The sequence below is a fragment of the Pelmatolapia mariae genome, linkage group LG13 (assembly GCF_036321145.2).
Source record: "Pelmatolapia mariae isolate MD_Pm_ZW linkage group LG13, Pm_UMD_F_2, whole genome shotgun sequence".
Classification (NCBI taxonomy): domain Eukaryota; kingdom Metazoa; phylum Chordata; class Actinopteri; order Cichliformes; family Cichlidae; genus Pelmatolapia; species Pelmatolapia mariae.
Genome location: NC_086238.1, coordinates 31,407,473 through 31,421,060, shown reverse-complemented (window position 1 = coordinate 31,421,060; position 13,588 = coordinate 31,407,473).

The following is a 13,588-nucleotide window of genomic DNA, read 5'->3' as shown; positions in this document are numbered from 1 at the left end:
ATCATAATAGAGAGGAGAATCTGGCATTGATATTTGACATCACAATAGAGAAGCGAATCTCGCTTTGATATGTGACATAACAGTAAAGAGGTGAATCTGGCATTGATATTTGACATCACAATAGAGAGGCGAATCTGGCATTGATATTTGACATCACAGCAGTGAGGCGAACCTGGCATTGATATTTGACCTGACAATAGAGAGGCGAAACTGGCATTGATATTTGTCATCACAGCAGTGAGGCGAATCTGGCATTCCTATTTGACATCACAGCAGTGAGGCGAACCTGGCATTGATATTTGACATGACAATAGAGAGGCAAAACTGGCATTGATATTTGACATCATAATAGACAGGAGAATATGGCATTGATATTTGACATCACAGCAGAGACGAGAGTCCGGTATTGATATTTGACATCACATGAGAGACGCCAATCTGGCATTGATATTTGACATCACAGCAGTGAGGCGAATCTGGCATTGATCTTTTGGCATCATAATAGAGACGAGTATCTGGCATTGATATGTGACATCACAACAAACAGGCAAATCTCGTATTGATATGTGACATCACGATAGAAAGGCGAATCTGTTATTGATATTTGACATCACAACAGAGAGGCGAATCTGGCATTGATATTTGACATCACAACAGAGAGGCGAATATGGCATTGATATTTGACATCACAATAGAGAGGTGAATCTGGTATACATATTTGACATTACAATAGAGAGTTGATTCTGGCATTGATATTTAACTTAACAACATAGAGGTGAATTTGACATTGTTATTTGACTTCACAATAGAGAGGTGAATCTGGCATTGATATTTGACATCACAACAGAGAGGCGAATATGGCATTGATATTTTACATCACAATAGTGAGTTGAATCTGGCATTGATATTTGACTTAACAATAGAGAGTTGAATCTGGCATTGATGTTTAACATCACAGCAGAGAGGCGAGTCCGGTATTGATATTTGACATCACATGAGAGACGCCAATCTGACATTGATATTTGACATCACAGCAGTGAGGCGAATCTGGCATTGATATTTGACATCATAATAGAGAGGCGAATCTCGCTTTGATATGTGACATCACAACAGAGAGGCGAATCTGGCATTGATATTTGACATCACAGCAGTGAGGCGAATGTGGCATTGATCTTTTGGCATCATAATAGAGACGAGTATCTGGCATTGATATGTGACATCACAACAAACAGGCAAATCTCGTATTGATATGTGACATCACGATAGAAAGGCGAATCTGGTATTGATAATTGACATCACAGCAGAGATGCGAGTATGATATTGATTTATGACATCACAGCTGAGAGAAGAATCTGGCATTGATTTTTGACAAAACAATAGAGGGATGAATCTGGCATTGATATTTGACTTAACAATAGAGAGTTGAATCTGGCATTGATGTTTAACATCACAGCAGAGAGGCGAGTCTGACATTGCTATTTGACATCACAATAGAGAGGAGAATCTGGCATTGACATTTGACATCACAGCTGAGAGACAATTCTGGCATTGATATTTGACATCACAATAGAGAGACGAATCTTGCATTCATATTTGACATCACAATAGAGAGGCGAATCTCGCATTGATATTTGACTTAACAATAGAGACTCGAATCTGGCATTGATTTTTGACTTAACAATTGAGAGGTGAATCTGGCATTGATATTTGACTTAACAATACAGAGTCGAATCTGGCATTGATTTTTGACTTAACAACAGAGAGGTGAATCTCGCATTAATATTTGACTTAATAAGAGAGAGTTGAATCTGGCATTGATATTTGACTTAACAATAGAGAGGCGAATCTGGCATTGATATTTGACATCACAATAGAAAGGCGAATCTGGCATTGATATGTAACATCACAATAGAGATGTGAATCTTGCATTGATATTTGACATCAAAGTAGAGAGGAGAATCTGGCATTGATATGTGACATCACAATAGATACGAGAAACTGGCATTGATATGTGACATCACAATAGAGAGGCGAATCTGGCATTGATATTTGACATCACCACAGAGAGGCGAATCTGGCATTGATATGTGACATCAAATCAGAGACGTGAATCTGGCATTGATATGAGACATCACAATAGAGATGTGAATCTTGCATTGATATTTGACATCATAATAGAGAGTCGAATCTGGCACTGATATTTGAAATCACAATAGTGAGGTGAATCTGGTATCTATATTTGACATCACAGCAGAGAGGGGAATCTGGAATTGATATGTGACATCACAATAGAGAGGCAAATTTGGAAGTGATATTTGACATCCACATTGTTATGTTAAATATCAATGCCAGATTCGCCTCTCTGTTGTGATTTCAAATATCAATTCCAGATTCGCCTCTCTTTTGTGAAAACAAATATCAATGCCAGATTCTCCTCTCTATTGTGAAGTAAAATGTCAATGTCAGATTCGCCTCTCTTTTGTGATGTCAAATATCAATGCCAGATTCGCCTCTCTGTTGTGATGTCACATATCAATGCGTGATTCGCCTCTCTTTTGTGATGTCACATATCAATACCAGATTCGCCTCTCTATTGTTATGTCACATATCAATGCGTGATTCGCCTCTCTGTTGTGTTGTCAAATATCAATGCCAGATTCGCCTCTCTGTTGTAATGTCACATATCAATGCGTGATTCGCCTCTCTGCTGTGATGTCAAATATCAATTCCAGATTCGCCTCTCTGTTGTGATGTCAAATATAAATGCGTGATTCCCCTCTCTATTGTGATGTTGTCAAAAGAAAATTGTACTTAGCAGTCAGTATAAGCTTTTAATGATATAAGTCTACATATGATAGAATACTGTATGATAACCTTTTGATGACTTTGACTGTTGTCAACTACAAGACCTGTTTCTGTTTTATAAATTCTTTCTCACAGCGATAAAAGCTGAACAAGCAGGAAGAGGAGAGCTGAACACTTTTATCTGCGCTCCCTAACAAGAAGAGGGGCCGCGTCCTTCTGAATCTCACAACACACACACATACACCTGAACCTCTCTTATCTTCACTCCCTACGCACTAACGTTCCTCTGCCTATGAATAGACGTATTCACTGTTGTATTACTTTTGTATATAAATAAAGACCAGAGCGGTAACAGAGCGCTGATCACAGGGCCCCCACTCTGATGTGAGCGTTCTGTGACCGCCATTGCAAGTAAAGACTTGCAGTGTGTGTATCTCTTCACTCTTAGACTCTCAGCTGAAGAAGTGTCTTTAGAATAAATCTCTTCAGATGTCACATATCAATGTGTGATTCGCCTCTCTGTTGTGATGTCACATATCAATGCCAGATTCGCCTCTCTATTGTGATGTCAAATATCAATGCCAGATTCGCCTCTCCATTGTGAAGTCACATATCAATGCCAAATTCGCCTCTCCATTGTGATGTCACATATCAATGCCAGATTCGCCTCTCCTTTGTGATGTCACATATCAATGCCAAATTCGCCTCTCTATTGTGATGTCACATACCAATGCCAGATTCGCCTCTCTATTGTGATGTCACATATCGATGCCACATTCGCCTCTCCATTGTGAAATCACATATCAATGCCAGATTCGCCTCTCCATTGTGATGTCACATATCAATGCCAGATTCGTGTCTCTGATGTGATGTCACTGATCAATACCAGACTCACGTCTCTGCTGTGATGTCAATTATCAATACCAGATTTGCCTCTCTATTGTCATGTCACATATCAATGCCAGATTCGACTCTCTATTGTGATGTCAAATATCAATGCCAGATTCGCCTCTCTACTGTGTTGTTAAATATCAATGCCAGATTCGCCTCTGTTGTGATGTCAGATATCAATGCCAAAATCGCCTCTCTATTGTGATGTCACATATCAATGCCAGAATTGCCTCTCTATTGTGATGTCACATATCAATGGGAGATTCGCCTCTCTATTGTGATGTCACATATCAATGCCAGGTTCGCGTTTCTATTGTGTTGTCAAATATCAATGCCAGATTCGCCTCTCTTTTGTAATGTCAAATATCAATGCCAGAATCGCCTCTCTATTGTGATGTCACATATCATTTCCAGAATCACCTCTCTATTGTGATGTCACATATCAATGCCATATTCGCCTCTCTGTTGTGATGTCAAATGTCAATGCCAGATTCGCCTCTCTGTTGTGATGTCACATATCAATGGGATAAGCGCCTCTCTATTGTGATGTCACATATCAATGCCATATTCGCCTCTCTATTGTTTGAAATGCCCCTAATGATCGGCCCAAAGCAAGAACCAGTTTACCGCGCGTACAAAATAAGGGACTTGGAAGCGCTGGTTAAACAGCTTCCACCCATAACAGAGGGAGGAGCAGCTTGGTTGAGGAAGTTAAGAACCTTAACAGAAGGGGAGGAGCTAGCCATTGGAGACTTCCGGGCGATAGCAGGAAGATGTATGCTAGGCAGAGGATTAGCAGACGTAGAGGAAATTGCTAACACCACAGCCTACCCAATTGACATGCCATATAACACGGTGGAAGACAAGCTAGCTGACGCAGTCCGTGAGAAATATATGATACCAAATTTAGGGTCCATACCAAAGATTTCCTGGGACCCCAAATACACCCCCAGATAATTTCTGGAGAGAGCTAAGCAAGCAAGCAAGCAATTTAAGGAACAATGGATGTCACAAACTGGCATACATCCAGGCCAGGAAGGAGAGCACAGAGCGTGGTTTCACGCAGCGGTGCTGAAGGGGCTTCCGGACAAAGTAACAACCGATTTAGAAAAGAACCCAGATTTTACAGTGGCAGACTCTACCCAGTGGGAGAGACACGTGGTCCATCGGCTCCAGTTGGAAGAGGACGAGGCGAACAAACAACTAGAAGACGCACAGGCGTAACTGTTGAAGTTACAGCTGAATGAAGCCTGTGAGAAGCATAATTCTAAGAAAAAAGAGCGGAAAGAGGCCAACAAAACTATGATGATTGTAAAGCCCAAAGCTGATCCCGTGCCTTACTGGCCAGATCTTGATCCTAACCTTTATGACTCTGCCACTTACAGACCCAGCTCTGATCAAGCTGGGCAAACAAACTTTGAAGCACCGATATGTGGTCTCCCCACAAGTGCCTGTGAATCTGATGGGCAGAGACTTACTCATCAAACTGGGAGCCACTATCATGTGTTCTGATGGATTAACTGTGACTCTGCCAGGAGGAACGCCTCTCCCATGCCTGGAAACAAACTCAAAGAATCAGTACTTGATGCAAGACTGTGAACAACCCATAGCTGACATTTACTGGGGGCGCCTGGTAAAAGAAGGCATTCTGAGACAATACCAATAATGGAAACCCTGGATCATGAGCCTTGCGGTTTATTCCCTGCCTCGCGATCCCTACCACGTCACTCTTTTCTACGATGATTTCTACGATGATGTATACCGGGAAGGTCATCAGGCAAAGGAACTGGGATCAATGGTCAAGCGGGCGCTGGATAACATTTGGTGGCAAAGCACCCAAATTCCAAATGTCTGGTATACACCAAAATGTAAAACGTACCGTATCACTTGTTTTGTCCAACGACGCAGTGATACTAGAACATCAACAAATATCGAGAACACATGGCAGGGAGAGAACGGATCACCCAGACGCAGTGGCGGAACTTTCGTAATTGGCTGACACTCTGTGGTCTACTGGACCCACAGATGTCGGCCTAGCCAATTGTTCGCCTGTTCTGTTCCAGCTCAAGTCAGAAACACCAATTTCACGACCACAGTATAAGCACAAACCTGAAGCAGAGGAAGGGATTGCTGAGACGATTGAAGGGCTGCTGAAAGTAGGAGTGCTTGAGCCCTAGCAATCCTTTTGGAACACACCAATTTTGCCGGTGGAGAAACATGGGACAGGGAAGTACCGAATGGCGCATGACCTCAGGGCCATTAACGCCATATTACGTACTGACACTGTGCCCGTACCTAACCCGTACACAGCTCTAACAGCCATTACATGGGACCAAAAGTGGTTCACATGCATTGACCTTGCTAACGCATTCTTCTGTCTCCCCTTACACGACTCACTCAGAGACATTTTCTCATTCACATACAGAGGTCGCCAGTATAGATACACACGTCTGCCACAAGGCTTTGCACTCTCCCCTGGCATTTTCAATCAGGTGCTCAAAGAGGCCCTGTCACGTTGTCAGTTGCCTGAGGGGTGTACACTGATACAGTATGTCAGGGGTGGGCAGGGGTGGCCCCGAGGGCCGGTGTCAGCCATTGGTGTGTGTAGATGCTCTGACCAGCTGGCCAGAAGCATGGGCTACTAAAAGGGAGGATGCTAAAAGTGTGATTAATCAATCATTATATTCCCAGGCACGGGTTTCCCAAGCGCATTAGATCAGACAATGGGACCCACTTTAAGAACCAAGACCTGGCGGAGGTGGAGAGGATGTTGGGAGTAAAACACAGGTTTGGGACAGTGTACCATCCTCAATCTCAAGGGAAAGTAGAGAGAATGAACTTAAACTTGAAAAACAAGTTGTCTAAAATTTGTGCACAGACGGGGCTAAATTGGGTTTCAGCCCTGCCAATTGCTCTAATGACTATAAGATGTTCTGTTAACCAATCCACAGGTTTCACACCCTACGAGCTGCAGACGGGAAGGCAGTTCAGAGCACCCTGGACAGCGGTCCCGGCGGAACCGAGTATCAAAAGTAACAGGTCTCATGTAGAATATTGGAATGAATTAAAAGCTCTTGTTTCGAGTTTCACAAAACAGGTTACGCCTGGAGTACACACTGTGGACAGGGCGACCCCTGAGGCAAAACCGGTGTGGCTGAAGGTCATCAAACGCAAGTGGAAAGAGCCCCGCTGGACCGGTCCGTACGAGGTGACTGCCCGGATGGCTACAGCAGTTCAACTGAAAGGAAAAGGCGACACCTGGTTCCACTGGTCGCAGTGTGCACTAGCAGACGAGAGCTTGGTGGAGGAAAACTTGTCTCCACCCAACACAGGTGTCAACGAAATACAGAGGCATAATAAATCCTCTCACCTGTGCAACGGGCCGACCAGCAGTCTACCTGGGAGGCTGAAGAAAGAAGAGGGGTATCGCAGAAAGTCGCCGCACCAGCGAAAAGGAGTGGTAACAAATCAGTAACTCCAGAAAGGGGAGAAATTTCTAGCCAAAGTGCAAAAGAACACACAACACAATGCAAACACACGAATCAGAGATACGTAATGAGAAAAAACTTATTAAAATGTTCCTTACAACCACATGTTTATTATATGCAATAATATTGATCATGGCTGTGTGTTTTATTGTCTATATTTTGCAGAGCACCCAAGGCCACTTGTCCGAACACGGAGGCCAGTCCAGCACAGCACTTCCTGAGACATTAATTGCCGAAATGGGACCGTTGAGAAGACCAAAGCGCGAGGTGTCAGGTAAAGGGGATGAGTGCCTTAGCACATATAATGGCATAGAACTGGACTACGTTAAAGGGTCCACAAGCTCATTCACGTTTGACTTGTGTGAGGTCATTGAGTGTAAAGGGGCTAGTAGCAGCTGGAGGGGATATGATGTGTGGGTCTGTAATCACCCAATGATATGCACCAGGAGAGGGAGCCCTTATTCCAGTCCAGGGATCCATCGTTCAGGGGGAGTATATACAGCAGGGCAATGGTGTTCCTGGGATAACGTGGTAAGTTGGACAGGAGTAGGGTGGCAGCCTGAAGGGTTTAGCCAAGTTAAGTGGGAAGGATTTCGAAGAAGTGTTGCGGCAGGCCATATCCACAATAGGGAAGACCATCGAAGCTGCTGAGACAGCTGAGATAAACCCTGAAAATGATACTGCTGACCAGACTTGCCCTGTGGTAGGATCCACACAACTTGGAGCCTCACCTTCAGTCTTAACTGAACTGCCTCACCCTCCTGAACCCATTCAGGGCACATTCCAACGCCCCATGAGACCAAACTTGACACCTCAAATATTGAGCCCAACTGACCTCAACCCACCAGAGGTTCAGAAAATAGTAGTTGAGCATGTTGTCAAGAGTGTTGAGAAGACATCACATGCTCACTCTACATTAAGACTCAGAGCTTTCTCTGGCAAGATGCCCAGACCTTACAGCGAAGCTGACTATGAAACATGGCGTTCTCATGTTGACTTGTTGATGGAAGATGCTTCTTTGTCTGAGTTGGAAAAAACTCGTAAGATACTTGAAAGTCTCCTTGCTCCCGCTTCTGATGTCATCCGCCCTCTTGGGCCAGAAGCCACTCCTGCAGACTACCTTAAACTTCTGGATTCAGCTTTTAGCACCGTCGAAGATGGTGAGGAACTGTTTGTACGCTTCATGAACACCCTCCAAGATCACGGTGAAAAGCCCTCTGCTTATCTGCTTCTTTTGCAGGTGGCAGTCAATCACACTGACAGGGGATTTCTTTAAATCACCTTGCCGTTCTTCAGCTAAGACATGTGAGTTAGAAAACACAAACACTGCAGTTCTTTCACTTGCGAGGACGGTCACAGAGCGCTCGCACAAGAGACACTCATGGACTCGCGCTTTGTCACCGTCTGCGTTCTTTATTTATACAAGATTGTTCTGTGTGTGTGTGTGTGTTACCAAGATAACAACGTCACTCAGAGCAGCGGGTTTTTCCCTTTTCTACATCTGTGTGTTCTTGTAAAAAGAGCTGAGGTTTCACTTCTCTACATCTAAATGTTCTCTGAAAACAGGAAGCGGTTATTTGCTGAATGGGTTCATCACACAAGTTACTAGGTGAAAAGTCATGTAGACATATGGTTTGCTTAGTGATACATAAAAGAATACATTTCATGTAGCTGATAACACTATATAAAAACAATTTTCCTTTGACATTCCCTGCTGTTTATCAGAACAATGAAATGTATCAATAAGTAACTACTTGTCTTTCACATTTTCAGTTACTACATCATTATTTGCACTTCATCTTCATCTAACATATAGGAAAAGAAGTCTTCATGATCTTCATTGATTTCAGTACATCTGCGTATGCTGTGAATGATTAACTTGTCATCTGTGAAATTACAGCTTTTAAACAAGGAATAACTCAAATAAAGAAAACAAAATTAAACCAGGAAAACTCCAACGCCAATCAACCGTCTCTATAGCATCTGAAGTCATGTTTAAAGAATGTACATTATCTGGTATTTAGGTGCAGCATGTGGTGTTGAATAAGACGCACAATCCTCCTTTCTCAGCCAGGATCATGTGCAGTGCTACACGATGTTGCATTACAGCAATTCTGAGAGCGTCTATTTCTTGGTTTTGTCCCTCGTTGACCTTTCAGGATGCTTTGAGAAACAAGCCGAATCTATAGTCCAGTATCTCACTTCTGAGAGGACGTTTTTCCAACTCCTGCCCACAGGAAGAGTGAGTTGAGTACCTTTTGTCCAGTTGTCCAGATTTTGAATTCTTCAGGTACGTCGGTTTCCCAGATTGAGTCATGTGGTCTGGCTGTTGAAGTTGAGCGTTTCTTCCTGGATGAGGATGAGGATGTTGTTGTTGTTGTTGTGCACTTTACAAAAGTCATTCTGAAGGTGTGATCGGAGATCAGAATTAGTGCACATGTTCCAGGGTGTTTCCCATAAATGGTTGTGTTTAATATGCTCGACATGTGCGAGCAGACGTAACAGTCTTTCTCTGTGATCGTCCATCTTCTCTGTCTGCCTCGTGGCTCAGCTGCTGTTGGCATCAGCTGGGGTCCTGTAAGGGTGAGCTTTGTAGTCAAGGTAACCAGGAGGGTTCCCCTTCACACCTACACCTGGGTGCCTAAAGTTGAGCGGATAGAGATTGGAGTGTGGGCTTACCCGACGGGGGCCCAAGAATGCACTTACCACCCTCACCCCCGAAACAACCAAGCGTAGGCGCTTCCTCCTTGGTGTCGGGGCTTCCCGGGACCTCAGCCTTTTTGCATTGGCTCTGATGTATCCAGGAGGGTCTCTCTGCAGTTTTACAGGCTGTGGGTGTTGTCAATAACACTTTGTATTGGCCCTCCAAATGGGGTAAACTCCAATTTTTCCTCTGGAGCACCCCTTTCGCCTGGTTTCAACCTGCAAGAGACTGGAGAAGAGTCTTACGGCAGTTTATTGTTCAAAACAATATCCTTATTTTCTAGTAGTTTTGCCATCCATTCTGCCAGAGTTGTTTCTCTGACAGATTTGTCTAAAGGTTCACTTTTTGCAACTGAGATTGCATCTGCGTTCTGTGCAGGGACTTGCAAGGTTTTCCTTCACAAGTCATCAGATCATTTTCTAGTTGTGCTCCACACTTTAACCATTTCTTCTGTTCTGTAGTTGGTGTGGCTTTTTGTTCATCTTTAAGTACATCAAGTGGTATTTGCATAGAGGACGCAGACATTAATGTGTCTACAGTTTGCTGTGCGGCTAACTTAGCTGCTTGATCTGCAAAGTTATTGCCTTTAGATATTTCTGATTTATCTTTCTGATGTGCAGCAAAGTGATGTACTGCTAAAAAAAACATATTGACTGTCAGTATATATATTTATGTCTTGGCCTGCGTGCAATTTACATGCACGTATGACTGCTGTGAGTTCTGCACTCTGAGCAGAGTGGGAGGATGTTAGCGGTTTCGCTTCTAAAACTCTGTTTGCTGTAGTTACTGCATAGCCGACGCAGTTTCATCCTAGGCTATTTTTAGACGCTGAGCCGTCTACAAAAATGTCGGTGAAACCAGCTTGTGGGTACTGTGAATGTCAACACGTGGCTTTGTCTCCTCATCTAATTTTTTCATACAGCAGTGTGGATGACCTTCTTCGGGTGAGGCCAAAAGTGTGCTCGGGTTCAACTGACCGCACTTCTCGATTCTAATGTGTGATTGTGACAATAAGATTCCAACATATGAGAGCTGTCTTGCATGTATCAGGTAAGAGAAATTGGCTTAGATTAAAATTGAAGTCACCGCGTGTGGTACTCTAATAATCAAAGTGTGCTCTAAAACAATGTCAGGCAATGCTAAACTATATTCATTTGTAATACTAGTTTCAAGTTACTGAATGCTTCTTCTGTTTCATTTCTTTGTAGATGCAACACTACATTTTTACTTAAGGCATTTTAGGCAATTCCTATTTTTCAAAGAATTCATACATCTCACACATCTTACATATTTCAAACTTTTAAGCTAGGATTAAAAACTTTGCATTACTTACAGCTCATAGCTCACAGCTCTAAAACTAGACATTAGTAAATCATATGCCTAATCATTATGTGTCATTGTGATCCACAAGTATGATCACAAATTTGTTTTTCAAACCAACAAAACAAACAAACAAAAACAAAAATCAAATTGCCGATGGCGTGAACGCTTTACGCACATGAGTCAGGACACAAAAAGAAAAAAAGAAAAAGCTGCTCTCAGAAACAAAGCAGAAGTGTGAGGAAAAAAACTGAGCTCACAGACAGCTGCATGTGTGAGCTTTAATATGCAGCTTCTGCTCTAAAAGACAAATAACAATAAAAAATGTGTAACTTGCTCATCAGCTTGGTAGTGCCCACATATTTAATTCAGCTTCTCAAACCTGTAGCTTTAGCTGTTGTATACAGGGTTTGGCTTAGTAGTTGTTAGTATAGGTGTGCTCTATATCTCAACAATTTCTCATCTAGGATGACAGGTTATCAATCAGGTCAAGTGTCTCTATGCACCTGATTACTTTAGGTATTTTCCTTATTTTCTTCATTTCATATATCATTGTACTGAGTTTGAGCAAACCTTAAGCTTGAATCAGACTACTTTTAACAATTATCCACCTCACATCATAACTGACTGAGGTGCCTCTTCTTATTAATAGTATGTCATTATTAATGTTATTATTGTTTTTTTTATAACAGCAGTAGCATATTACAATATTTTATTAGTACATTACAATATTTTATCAGTATATTACAATATACCAATATACTACTAATATACAATAGTTTATTATTTTATATTTTATTATGTATCCATCAGGGGCTGGGGGTGATCTGCAGCTTCACCCCCTCCCAAGCTGGAGACATTTACCTTTTCACACACTTTCCTTGGCTGAACAATGACACAGCCTTAATATACCTTATGCATCTCTCTATTTTATTTAATATTTTTCGTGTGAATTATCTGTTTTCATTCATGCTATTCATTCTGGGCATGGTTGTCTACCCAATTTTGTTTCATTTGTTAATACCAATCTACAGGTTGTTTTCCTTCCTATTATTAGTTTGAATACAGTAGAGATAAGCTCTAATTTAATTTAACCTTTTTTTTTATTCCACTTCATTCCTCTTGTATTTATATGTATTCAGTTGGGTCTGTATCCAGCCCTTTTTTAAACTTTGATCTCTAATCTTTTACTTGATGATGGATTATTGTGTTCTTCCTAGTCTGAACTGCTTCTTTGTTTCTTACAGTCACCTACAAAATGTGTCTCTTTTTCACACCTCCAGCATGCAGTCTTAAAGCCACTTTTTGGTGTGTGTATAGGCCTACCTATACCTCTTGCTGTTCCACTATGCATTCCTCTGTCTTTCTTTTGGACTAGTCCTACTCTGGTTTGTTGTTTTTCTAACATTTCTCATCAGGTGTTAATTTTGCTTGTTTATTCTCCATTCTCAAGGATTTTGCTGGGCCGTCACTGGCACGCTTGACTTCAGGGTGGTGGCTGACACGCCCTTCTACTCCGCGCACGGAGCGGTGTCAGTTTTATGAGGCGGAACTCAACCTTTCCCTTTTGTCGCCAGTACGTGAGCCTCAGCAAAGAAAACAATAAAAAAAAGAAAAAACAATGGAAGTAGTTCAGCAGCGTATTGTGCTGTAAAATCAACTTACTTCCAGAACACATATACATACACACAGATAGACATTTGCGCGCTAATTTGTCACGAAGTATTTCACGGTCACTTCTAAAACCACTCTAAACACATTTCCTTGTGGTGAACTTAAACCTTATTTGTCACGAGGTATTTGACGGCTACCTCTAGAACCAATCTAAACTTAGTTCCTTCCGGCGAACTCAACCTATTTCACGTGTTTCACGAAGTAATTGCGGCTACTTCTAACCTATTGTACGCGTATCACGAAGTAATTCCGGCTACAACAAACCTATTTTGCGCATTTCACGAAGTAATTCCGGCTACAACAAACCTATTTTGCGCATTTCACGAAGTAATTCCGGCTCCAACAAACCTATTTTGCGCATTCTTCTAAACCCTTCCGGCGGTTTAAAACCAACAGTGTTTTCTCACCCTCAGTCGTCTTTTGCTGGTTGTCAGGTCATCTGGCTGGATCCCAACGTCGTGGACCAGAACTATTACACCAGCCTGGACCTGAATTTTTCTTACGTCCCAGGTCTTTCACCTCTACCTGGAGAGGGCTGTCGACAGACTTCGGTGCTGGCTTTTCACGGCGTCAGATTACAGCAGTCAGACCTTGCATTGGAGTCACAGAAACATGTCTGTTGTTTCCATCTCTAGGACCAATTTAAATGACAGGGGATTTCTTTAAATCACCTTGCCGTTCTTCAGCTAAGACATCTGAGTTAGAA